The sequence below is a fragment of the Aulonocara sp. 'chitande type north' Nkhata Bay genome, linkage group LG22 (genome assembly GCF_057382095.1).
Source record: "Aulonocara sp. 'chitande type north' Nkhata Bay isolate Kocher_YH1m ecotype deep benthic linkage group LG22, A_spYH_male_GT1.1, whole genome shotgun sequence".
Classification (NCBI taxonomy): Eukaryota; Metazoa; Chordata; class Actinopteri; order Cichliformes; family Cichlidae; genus Aulonocara; species Aulonocara sp. 'chitande type north' Nkhata Bay.
In genome coordinates this window covers 33,549,715-33,560,658 of record NC_141364.1, presented here as the reverse complement: position 1 = coordinate 33,560,658, position 10,944 = coordinate 33,549,715, and positions in this window count along the sequence as shown.

The following is a 10,944-nucleotide window of genomic DNA, read 5'->3' as shown; positions in this document are numbered from 1 at the left end:
GTGCTCCTCGACAGAGAGGTGGACACAGACAAGGAGAAAGAGGTGGTGGTGCTCCTCGACGGAGAGGTGGACACAGACAAGGAGAAAGAGGTGGTGGTGCTCCTCGACAGAGAGGTGGACACAGACAAGGAGAAAGAGGTGGTGGTGCTCCTCGACAGAGAGGTGGACACAGACAAGGAGAAAGAGGTGGTGATGCTCCTCGACAGAGAGGTGGACACAGACAAGGAGAAAGAGGTGGTGGTGCTCCCCGACAGAGAGGTGGACACAGACAAGGAGAAAGAGGTGGTGGTGCTGCTCCTCGACAGAGAGGTGGACACAGACAAGGAGAAAGAGGTGGTGGTGCTCTTCGACAGAGAGGTGGACACAGACAAGGAGAAAGAGGTGGTGGTGCTCCTCGACAGAGAGGTGGACACAGACAAAGAGAAAGAGGTGGTGGTGCTCCTCGACAGAGAGGTGGACACAGACAAGGAGAAAGAGGTGGTGGTGCTCCCCGACAGAGAGGTGGACACAGACAAGGAGAAAGAGGTGGTGGTGCTGCTCCTCGACAGAGAGGTGGACACAGACAAGGAGAAAGAGGTGGTGGTGCTCTTCGACAGAGAGGTGGACACAGACAAGGAGAAAGAGGTGGTGGTGCTCCTCGACAGAGAGGTGGACACAGACAAGGAGAAAGAGGTGGTGGTGCTCCTCGACAGAGAGGTGGACACAGACAAAGAGAAAGAGGTGGTGGTGCTCTTCGACAGAGAGGTGGACACAGACAAGGAGAAAGAGGTGGTGGTGCTCCTCGACAGAGAGGTGGACACAGACAAGGAGAAAGAGGTGGTGGTGCTCCTCGACAGAGAGGTGGACACAGACAAAGAGAAAGAGGTGGTGCTGCTCCTCGATAGAGAGGTGGACACAGACAAGGAGAAAGAGGTGGTGGTGCTCTTCGACAGAGAGGTGGACACAGACAAGGAGAAAGAGGTGGTGGTGCTCCTCGACAGAGAGGTGGACACAGACAAAGAGAAAGAGGTGGTGGTGCTCCTCGACAGAGAGGTGGACACAGACAAGGAGAAAGAGGTGGTGGTGCTCTTCGACAGAGAGGTGGACACAGACAAGGAGAAAGAGGTGGTGGTGCTGCTCCTCGACAGAGAGGTGGACACAGACAAGGAGAAAGAGGTGGTGGTGCTGCTCCTCGACAGAGAGGTGGACACAGACAAAGAGAAAGAGGTGGTGGTGCTCCTTGACAGAGAGGTGGACACAGACAAGGAGAAAGAGGTGGTGGTGCTCCTCGACAGAGAGGTGGACACAGACAAAGAGAAAGAGGTGGTGGTGCTCCTCGACAGAGAGGTGGACACAGACAAGGAGAAAGAGATGGTGGTGCTGCTCCTCGACAGAGAGGGGGACACAGACAAAGAGAAAGAGGTGGTGGTGCTCCTCGACAGAGAGGTGGACACAGACAAGGAGAAAGAGGTGGTGGTGCTCCTCGACAGAGAGGTGGACACAGACAAGGAGAAAGAGGTGGTGGTGCTCTTCGACAGAGAGGTGGACACAGACAAGGAGAAAGAGGTGGTGGTGCTCCTCGACAGAGAGGTGGACACAGACAAGGAGAAAGAGGTGGTGGTGCTCTTCGACAGAGAGGTGGACACAGACAAAGAGAAAGAGGTGGTGGTGCTCCTCGACAGAGAGGTGGACACAGACAAGGAGAAAGAGGTGGTGGTGCTCCTCGACAGAGAGGTGGACACAGACAAGGAGAAAGAGGTGGTGGTGCTCCCCGACAGAGAGGTGGACACAGACAAGGAGAAAGAGGTGGCGTTGCTCCTCGACAGAGAGGTGGACACAGACAAGGAGAAAGAGGTGGCGGTGCTCCTCGACAGAGAGGTGGACACAGACAAGGAGAAAGAGGTGGCGGTGCTCCTCGACAGAGAGGTGGACACAGACAAGGAGAAAGAGGTGGCGGTGCTCCTCGACAGAGAGGTGGACACAGACAAGGAGAAAGAGGTGGTGGTGCTCCTCGACAGAGAGGTGGACACAGACAAGGAGAAAGAGGTGGCGGTGCTCCTCGACAGAGAGGTGGACACAGACAAGGAGAAAGAGGTGGTGGTGCTCCTCGACAGAGAGGTGGACACAGACAAGGAGAAAGAGGTGGTGGTGCTCCCCGACAGAGAGGTGGACACAGACAAGGAGAAAGAGGTGGTGGTGCTGCTCCTCGACAGAGAGGTGGACACAGACAAGGAGAAAGAGGTGGTGGTGCTCCCCGACAGAGAGGTGGACACAGACAAGGAGAAAGAGGTGGTGGTGCTGCTCCTCGACAGAGAGGTGGACACAGACAAGGAGAAAGAGGTGGTGGTGCTCCTCGACAGAGAGGTGGACACAGACAAGGAGAAAGAGGTGGTGGTGCTCCTCGACAGAGAGGTGGACACAGACAAGGAGAAAGAGGTGGTGGTGCTCCTCGACAGAGAGGTGGACACAGACAAGGAGAAAGAGGTGGTGGTGCTGCTCCTCGACAGAGAGGTGGACACAGACAAAGAGAATAAGGTGGTGGTGCTCCTCGACAGAGAGGTGGACACAGACAAGGAGAAAGAGGTGGTGGTGCTCTTCGACAGAGAGGTGGACACAGACAAGGAGAAAGAGGTGGTGGTGCTCCCCAACAGAGCGGTGGACACAGACAAGGAGAAAGAGGTGGTGGTGCTCCTCGACAGAGAGGTGGACACAGACAAGGAAAAAGAGGTGGTGGTGCTCCCCGACAGAGAGGTGGACACAGACAAGGAGAAAGAGGTGGTGGTGCTCCCCGACAGAGAGGTGGACACAGACAAGGAGAAAGAGGTGGTGGTGCTCCCCGACAGAGTGGTGGACACAGACAAGGAGAAAGAGGTGGTGGTGCTCCTCGACAGAGAGGTGGACACAGACAAGGAGAAAGAGGTGGTGGTGCTCCTCGACAGAGAGGTGGACACAGACAAGGAGAAAGAGGTGGTGGTGCTGCTCCTCGACAGAGAGGTGGACACAGACAAGGAGAAAGAGGTGGTGGTGCTGCTCCTCGACAGAGAGGTGGACACAGACAAAGAGAAAGAGGTGGTGGTGCTCCTCGACAGAGAGGTGGACACAGATAAGGAGAAAGAGGTGGTGGTGCTCCTCGACAGAGAGGTGGACACAGACAAGGAGAAAGAGGTGGTGGTGCTCTTCGACAGAGAGGTGGACACAGTCAAGGAGAAAGAGGTGGTGGTGCTCCTCGACAGAGAGGTGGACACAGACAAGGAGAAAGAGGTGGTGGTGCTCCTCGACAGAGAGGTGGACACAGACAAGGACAAAGAGGTGGTGGTGCTCCTCGACAGAGAGGTGGACACAGACAAGGACAAAGAGGTGTATGTGCTCCTCGACAGAGAGGTGGACACAGACAAGGAGAAAGAGGTGGTGGTGCTGCTCCTCGACAGAGAGGTGGACACAGACAAAGAGAATAAGGTGGTGGTGCTCCTCGACAGAGAGGTGGACACAGACAAGGAGAAAGAGGTGGTGGTGCTCTTCGACAGAGAGGTGGACACAGACAAGGAGAAAGAGGTGGTGGTGCTCCCCAACAGAGAGGTGGACACAGACAAGGAGAAAGAGGTGGTGGTGCTCCTCGACAGAGAGGTGGACACAGACAAGGAAAAAGAGGTGGTGGTGCTCTTCGACAGAGAGGTGGACACAGTCAAGGAGAAAGAGGTGGTGGTGCTCCTCGACAGAGAGGTGGACACAGACAAGGAGAAAGAGGTGGTGGTGCTCCTCGACAGAGAGGTGGACACAGACAAGGAGAAAGAGGTGGTGGTGCTCCTCGACAGAGAGGTGGACACAGACAAGGAGAAAGAGGTGGTGGTGCTGCTCCTCGACAGAGAGGTGGACACAGACAAGGAGAAAGAGGTGGTGGTGCTGCTCCTCGACAGAGAGGTGGACACAGACAAAGAGAAAGAGGTGGTGGTGCTCCTCGACAGAGAGGTGGACACAGACAAAGAGAAAGAGGTGGTGGTGCTCCTCGACAGAGAGGTGGACACAGACAAGGAGAAAGAGATGGTGGTGCTGCTCCTCGACAGAGAGGTGGACACAGACAAAGAGAAAGAGGTGGTGGTGCTCTTCGACAGAGAGGTGGACACAGACAAGGAGAAAGAGGTGGTGGTGCTCCTCGACAGAGAGGTGGACACAGACAAGGAGAAAGAGGTGGTGGTGCTCTTCGACAGAGAGGTGGACACAGACAAGGAGAAAGAGGTGGTGGTGCTCCTCGACAGAGAGGTGGACACAGACAAGGAGAAAGAGGTGGTGGTGGTGCTCCTCGACAGAGAGGTGGACACAGACAAGGAGAAAGAGGTGGTGGTGCTCTTCGACAGAGAGGTGGACACAGACAAGGAGAAAGAGGTGGTGGTGCTCCTCGACCGAGAGGTGGACACAGACAAGGAGAAAGAGGTGGTGGTGCTCCCCGACAGAGAGGTGGACACAGACCTGGAGAAAGAGGTGGTGGTGCTCCTCGACAGAGAGGTGGACACAGACAAGGAGAAAGAGGTGGTGGTGCTCCCCGATAGAGAGGTGGACACAGACAAGGAGAAAGAGGTGGTGGTGCTCCCCGACAGAGAGGTGGACACAGACAAGGAGAAAGAGGTGGTGGTGCTGCTCCTCGACAGAGAGGTGGACACAGACAAAGAGAAAGAGGTGGTGGTGCTCCTCGACAGAGAGGTGGACACAGACAATGAGAAAGAGGTGGTGGTGCTCCTCGACAGAGAGGTGGACACAGACAAAGAGAAGGAGGTGGTGGTGCTCCTCGACAGAGAGGTGGACACAGACAAGGAGAAAGAGGTGGTGGTGCTGCTCCTCGACAGAGAGGTGGACACAGACAAAGAGAAAGAGGTGGTGGTGCTCCTTGACAGAGAGGTGGACACAGACAAGGAGAAAGAGGTGGTGGTGCTCCTCGACAGAGAGGTGGACACAGACAAGGAGAAAGAGGTGGTGGTGCTCTTCAACAGAGAGGTGGACACAGGCAAGGAGAAAGAGGTGGTGGTGCTCCTCGACAGAGAGGTGGACACAGACAAGGAGAAAGAGGTGGTGGTGCTCCTCGACAGAGAGGTGGACACAGACAAGGAGAAAGAGGTGGTGGTGCTCCTCGACAGAGAGGTGGACACAGACAAGGAGAAAGAGGTGGTGGTGCTCCTCGACAGAGAGGTGGACACAGACAAGGAGAAAGAGGTGGTGGTGCTGCTCCTCGACAGAGAGGTGGACACAGACAAAGAGAATAAGGTGGTGGTGCTCCTCGACAGAGAGGTGGACACAGACAAGGAGAAAGAGGTGGTGGTGCTCCTCGACAGAGAGGTGGATACAGACAAGGAGAAAGAGGTGGTGGTGCTCTTCGACAGAGAGGTGGACACAGACAAGGAGAAAGAGGTGGTGGTGCTCCCCGACAGAGAGGTGGACACAGACAAGGAGAAAGAGGTGGTGGTGCTCCTCGACAGAGAGGTGGACACAGACAAGGAGAAAGAGGTGGTGGTGCTCCTCGACAGAGAGGTGGACACAGACAAGGACAAAGAGGTGGTGGTGCTCCTCGACAGAGAGGTGGACACAGACAAGGACAAAGAGGTGGTGGTGCTCCTCGACAGAGAGGTGGACACAGACAAGGAGAAAGAGGTGGTGGTGCTCCTCGACAGAGAGGTGGACACAGACAAGGAGAAAGAGGTGGTGGTGCTCCCCGACAGAGAGGTGGACACAGACAAGGAGAAAGAGGTGGTGGTGCTCTTCGACAGAGAGGTGGACACAGACAAAGAGAAAGAGGTGGTGGTGCTCCTCGACAGAGAGGTGGACACAGACAAGGAGAAAGAGGTGGTGGTGGTGCTCCTCGACAGAGAGGTCGACACAGACAAAGAGAAAGAGGTGGTGCTCCCCGACAGAGAGGTGGACACAGACCTGGAGAAAGAGGTGGTGGTGCTCCTCGACAGAGAGGTGGACACAGACAAGGAGAAAGAGGTGGTGGTGCTCCCCGATAGAGAGGTGGACACAGACAAGGAGAAAGAGGTGGTGGTGCTCCCCGACAGAGAGGTGGACACAGACAAGGAGAAAGAGGTGGTGGTGCTGCTCCTCGACAGAGAGGTGGACACAGACAAAGAGAAAGAGGTGGTGGTGCTCCTCGACAGAGAGGTGGACACAGACAAGGAGAAAGAGGTGGTGGTGCTCCTCGACAGAGAGGTGGACACAGACAAAGAGAAAGAGGTGGTGGTGCTGCTCCTCGACAGAGAGGTGGACACAGACAAAGAGAAAGAGGTGGTGGTGCTCCTCGACAGAGAGGTGGACACAGACAAGGAGAAAGAGGTGGTGGTGCTCCTCGACAGAGAGGTGGACACAGACAAGGAGAAAGAGGTGGTGGTGCTCTTCGACAGAGAGGTGGACACAGACAAGGAGAAAGAGGTGGTGGTGCTCCTCGACAGAGAGGTGGACACAGACAAGGAGAAAGAGGTGGTGGTGCTCCTCGACAGAGAGGTGGACACAGACAAGGAGAAAGAGGTGGTGGTGCTCTTCGACAGAGAGGTGGACACAGACAAGGAGAAAGAGGTGGTGGTGCTCCTCGACAGAGAGGTGGACACAGACAAGGAGAAAGAGGTGGTGGTGCTCCTCGACAGAGAGGTGGACACAGACAAGGAGAAAGAGGTGGTGGTGCTCCTCGACAGAGAGGTGGACACAGACAAGGAGAAAGAGGTGGTGGTGCTCTTCGACAGAGAGGTGGACACAGACAAGGAGAAAGAGGTGGTGGTGCTGCTCCTCGACAGAGAGGAGGACACAGACAAAGAGAATAAGGTGGTGGTGCTCCTCGACAGAGAGGTGGACACAGACAAGGAGAAAGAGGTGGTGGTGCTCTTCGACAGAGAGGTGGACACAGACAAGGAGAAAGAGGTGGTGGTGCTCTTCGACAGAGAGGTGGACACAGACAAGGAGAAAGAGGTGGTGGTGCTCCCCGACAGAGAGGTGGACACAGACAAGGAGAAAGAGGTGGTGGTGCTGCTCCTCGACAGAGAGGTGGACACAGACAAAGAGAAAGAGGTGGTGGTGCTCCTCGACAGAGAGGTGGACACAGACAAGGAGAAAGAGGTGGTGGTGCTCCTCGACAGAGAGGTGGACACAGACAAAAAGAAAGAGGTGGTGGTGCTCCTCGACAGAGAGGTGGACACAGACAAGGAGAAAGAGGTGGTGGTGCTGCTCCTCGACAGAGAGGTGGACACAGACAAAGAGAAAGAGGTGGTGGTGCTCCTCGACAGAGAGGTGGACACAGACAAGGAGAAAGAGGTGGTGGTGCTCCTCGACAGAGAGGTGGACACAGACAAGGAGAAAGAGGTGGTGGTGCTCTTCGACAGAGAGGTGGACACAGACAAGGAGAAAGAGGTGGTGGTGCTCTTCGACAGAGAGGTGGACACAGACAAAGAGAAAGAGGTGGTGGTGCTCCTCGACAGAGAGGTGGACACAGACAAGGAGAAAGAGGTGGTGGTGGTGCTCCTCGACAGAGAGGTCGACACAGACAAAGAGAAAGAGGTGGTGCTCCCCGACAGAGAGGTGGACACAGACCTGGAGAAAGAGGTGGTGGTGCTCCTCGACAGAGAGGTGGACACAGACAAGGAGAAAGAGGTGGTGGTGCTCCCCGATAGAGAGGTGGACACAGACAAGGAGAAAGAGGTGGTGGTGCTCCCCGACAGAGAGGTGGACACAGACAAGGAGAAAGAGGTGGTGGTGCTGCTCCTCGACAGAGAGGTGGACACAGACAAAGAGAAAGAGGTGGTGGTGCTCCTCGACAGAGAGGTGGACACAGACAAGGAGAAAGAGGTGGTGGTGCTCCTCGACAGAGAGGTGGACACAGACAAAGAGAAAGAGGTGGTGGTGCTGCTCCTCGACAGAGAGGTGGACACAGACAAAGAGAAAGAGGTGGTGGTGCTCCTCGACAGAGAGGTGGACACAGACAAGGAGAAAGAGGTGGTGGTGCTCCTCGACAGAGAGGTGGACACAGACAAGGAGAAAGAGGTGGTGGTGCTCTTCGACAGAGAGGTGGACACAGACAAGGAGAAAGAGGTGGTGGTGCTCCTCGACAGAGAGGTGGACACAGACAAGGAGAAAGAGGTGGTGGTGCTCCTCGACAGAGAGGTGGACACAGACAAGGAGAAAGAGGTGGTGGTGCTCTTCGACAGAGAGGTGGACACAGACAAGGAGAAAGAGGTGGTGGTGCTCCTCGACAGAGAGGTGGACACAGACAAGGAGAAAGAGGTGGTGGTGCTCCTCGACAGAGAGGTGGACACAGACAAGGAGAAAGAGGTGGTGGTGCTCCTCGACAGAGAGGTGGACACAGACAAGGAGAAAGAGGTGGTGGTGCTCCTCGACAGAGAGGTGGACACAGACAAGGAGAAAGAGGTGGTGGTGCTGCTCCTCGACAGAGAGGAGGACACAGACAAAGAGAATAAGGTGGTGGTGCTCCTCGACAGAGAGGTGGACACAGACAAGGAGAAAGAGGTGGTGGTGCTCTTCGACAGAGAGGTGGACACAGACAAGGAGAAAGAGGTGGTGGTGCTCTTCGACAGAGAGGTGGACACAGACAAGGAGAAAGAGGTGGTGGTGCTCCCCGACAGAGAGGTGGACACAGACAAGGAGAAAGAGGTGGTGGTGCTGCTCCTCGACAGAGAGGTGGACACAGACAAAGAGAAAGAGGTGGTGGTGCTCCTCGACAGAGAGGTGGACACAGACAAGGAGAAAGAGGTGGTGGTGCTCCTCGACAGAGAGGTGGACACAGACAAAAAGAAAGAGGTGGTGGTGCTCCTCGACAGAGAGGTGGACACAGACAAGGAGAAAGAGGTGGTGGTGCTGCTCCTCGACAGAGAGGTGGACACAGACAAAGAGAAAGAGGTGGTGGTGCTCCTCGACAGAGAGGTGGACACAGACAAGGAGAAAGAGGTGGTGGTGCTCCTCGACAGAGAGGTGGACACAGACAAGGAGAAAGAGGTGGTGGTGCTCTTCGACAGAGAGGTGGACACAGACAAGGAGAAAGAGGTGGTGGTGCTCCTCGACAGAGAGGTGGACACAGACAAGGAGAAAGAGGTGGTGGTGCTCCTCGACAGAGAGGTGGACACAGACAAGGAGAAAGAGGTGGTGGTGCTCTTCGACAGAGAGGTGGACACAGACAAGGAGAAAGAGGTGGTGGTGCTCCTCGACAGAGAGGTGGACACAGACAAGGAGAAAGAGGTGGTGGTGCTCCTCGACAGAGAGGTGGACACAGACAAGGAGAAAGAGGTGGTGGTGCTCCTCGACAGAGAGGTGGACACAGACAAGGAGAAAGAGGTGGTGGTGCTCCTCGACAGAGAGGTGGACACAGACAAGGAGAAAGAGGTGGTGGTGCTGCTCCTCGACAGAGAGGAGGACACAGACAAAGAGAATAAGGTGGTGGTGCTCCTCGACAGAGAGGTGGACACAGACAAGGAGAAAGAGGTGGTGGTGCTCCTCGACAGAGAGGTGGACACAGACAAGGAGAAAGAGGTGGTGGTGCTCCCCGACAGAGAGGTGGACACAGACAAGGAGAAAGAGGTGGTGGTGCTCCTCGACAGAGAGGTGGACACAGACAAGGAAAAAGAGGTGGTGGTGCTCCCCGACAGAGAGGTGGACACAGACAAGGAGAAAGAGGTGGTGGTGCTCCCCAACAGAGAGGTGGACACAGACAAGGAGAAAGAGGTGGTGGTGCTCCCCGACAGAGTGGTGGACACAGACAAGGAGAAAGAGGTGGTGGTGCTCCCCAACAGAGAGGTGGACACAGACAAGGAGAAAGAGGTGGTGGTGCTCCCCGACAGAGTGGTGGACACAGACAAGGAGAAAGAGGTGGTGGTGCTCCCCGACAGAGAGGTGGACACAGACAAGGAGAAAGAGGTGGTGGTGCTCCCCGACAGAGAGGTGGACACAGACAAGGAGAAAGAGGTGGTGGTGCTCCCCGACAGAGAGGTGGACACAGACAAGGAGAAAGAGGTGGTGGTGCTCCTCGATAGAGAGGTGGTCTTCAGAGAAATGTAGGCAGAAGACAACGCACCATCATCTCTAATGAAGTCCGGGCCATCATTGTTGACCATGTGGTTAACAGAGGCCTTACCATGGCTGAGGCTGCCAGGTTGGTACAGCCTAATTTACAAAGGTCAACTGTCAGCTCTATCATCAGAACTTTTCGCCAAGAAAACCGGTATGTCTGCTATAGCAACTTCACTTCTAAAATATAGTACTCTATTGTATAGATGAACAACATGTAATTGTCAGTTTACAGTAATGTAATTTGTAATACTTCAATATTGACAGTATATGATTGTCCTCAGAATTAACAGGAGACAACCTGGTGGTGGTCGCCCACGTGTTTTGACTGACCAGCAGGTGTTGGCTGTGGTGGAAATGGTCAGGGCAAGGAATGACATACGGCTGTCTGAAATCAAACAGGCTATTGAGAACAACAATGACACCTTTGCCAATGTGCCATCAATTAGCCTTCCAACGATTGCCCAGCTTTTGAAGAAGCACCAGGTTTCCATGAAACAAATTTACTTGGTTCCTTTTGAGAGGAACAATGTCCGGGTGAAACAACTGCGTTCAGAATATATTCAGGTACAACACTAAACTGGCATGCAATTACTGTAACAGTACTGACAACTACTAGTTGTAAAAAAAACTAACTAAATTATCATTTTAGAGGGTGATGGAGCTGGACGCTGCTGTGAATCATCACAAGTATATTTTTGTTGATGAGGCCGGTTTCAATCTGGCAAAAACTAGACACAGAGGACGTAACCTTATTGGACAAAGGGCTACCATCCAAGTCCCTGGACAACGTGGAGGAAACATCTCAATGGGTGCAGCTATATCTGAAGATGGTGTGGTAGGCTGTAGACCAGTTCTAGGGTCATACAACACTGAACACTTGATAGTTTTTTTTAAATGAACTGGAGCAGGCCTGTCAGG